Here is a 1,818-nt window from a genome sequence, read left to right on the forward strand (position 1 = left end):
GAGAAATGCCATCCAGCGTGCGGAACGTGTTGACAGAGGTGTGGTAGGGAGCTTTTGGACAGGAGGCAAGAACATCTGCCCAAGGCAGAGTGGACGGCAGAACGGGGGTTATTTTTCCCATGTGATGCTCCTTCTAACGGAGCAAATGACAGCCCTCAGCCACTTACTTTTTCTAGAGTGTTCAGAGCCTTGCCCTGTTCTGCTCTCAGGCTCCTTTTCTGTGTTTCTGTCTCTAATCTCTGCCCCCTCCTCTCTCCTCTCTGTCTCTCCCCTTCTTGGTTTCTCTCTCCAACTCTACCTCACTGTCTTTCTCTCCCTCCCTCTTAAACACACGAGTCCACATGTGTTATGGATGCCCCTCCACTGCAGCCAGCTCTGACTCCGGCTGAGCTTCTTTCCATCACGGCATTTTGTCACTGTAATTAACTGACCCATCTCCCAGCCCCACTTCTTAACACTGAGCTCCAGGAAGACAACCCACCTCAGAGGCCTCAGGGTCCAGCTGAAGGCCTGGCCCTGGGGAGGACCTCACTGAGAGCCTATTGACTGGGTAGAATGAAGGAAGGAAGGGTAAGAAGTCGAGAGTCTCCCCAAATCCTCTGTTGTTACAGCTCTAATGGATAGCACCCTTCGCATCTACCTGGAGCTGAGGAGAGGTTGGTTTATGAGAGTGGCCAGAGCACAGAGCTCCAGCAGAGTCATGGGTCTGGACCCATCTCTCCTTTTCCTCAGTCTGTGCGCTGCAGAGACCTCCAAGCAGGTGGTGCTTTCTGGCCCTGCCCCTGACCTTGGGGAACAGCGGGAGCCTCAGAGCTAAGCAGGACCTGAGACCTCATCCACAGGAGCAGAGGAGGACAAGCCCTGCATGAAAGCACACGAGAGCTGAGGAGGAAGCAGGCCCAGCCGGTGGCCCTTGCCAGGACTGTGCAGCTTCTACCTGTCTGTTGTTCTGAGGGTCAATGTGAGGACAGCAGCTGGGGAGCTAATGGGAAAGGATGGAGAGGAGGCTTCTTCCTCACCGGCATCACCCAGGGCCCTCCCACAGGGAACCCAGGGCCTGCTTCTCCTCCCAAAATACTCCTTCCTCCTCTGCAGCCCCAACAGCTTCCAAAGGCAAGGAGAGAGGCCTCTGGGCAAGCCCAGGGCAGCAGCAGTGATGAGCTGGGGAGGCTGGGGGCCATGGGGACAGACCCCCAAACCTTCACACCACCCCCTTTTCAAGGCCAGAGATGCTCTCATCTTAGTCAATTACATTTGCAGGCAGACACTTGGTGGAAACCCCAAGAGGTTCTTAGCAGTGCCTCTCATTGCAACACCTTCCTGGAGTGGGTCTTCTCCAGGGACACTCCCCCTGGCTTCCCATCCCTTTTTCTCCCCCTCTCCCTCTACTGTTGCTCAGCTTAAACCAGATGTAAAACTAGCACACATTTGGATCCTTTTAGGAGGTACTTGCATGTAAGTAGTGGCATTTAATCCTACAAACGGGTCTTATTACTAAATGACAGCTCTCCAAGGTCACACAGCAGGTGACTTACAGAGAGGGGGCCAGAAACCAGGTGTTCTGAGAATACTAGTCTAGGGTGCTCGCCAGGGCGTGCTGTTCTCTCATCTTTAGCCTCCTGTGTGTTCATGTTGAAAGTGAGTGAAGGGGCAGGAAGGGACAGCAAGACATCCCCTTTTCTTCATCCACCTGAGTCCTGAGCAAAATCTTCCTCCAAAGAGATACTAATTTCCAGAAAAAAATCGTTTTTGGAAATGACTCTTAAAATTCAGCCACCTGGTTGGCTCTCTTGAAAAGAGAAGTGGCCTTCCTGGAGC

The sequence above is a fragment of the Trichechus manatus genome, unplaced genomic scaffold (genome assembly GCF_000243295.1).
Source record: "Trichechus manatus latirostris isolate Lorelei unplaced genomic scaffold, TriManLat1.0 scaffold00001, whole genome shotgun sequence".
Classification (NCBI taxonomy): Eukaryota; Metazoa; Chordata; class Mammalia; order Sirenia; family Trichechidae; genus Trichechus; species Trichechus manatus.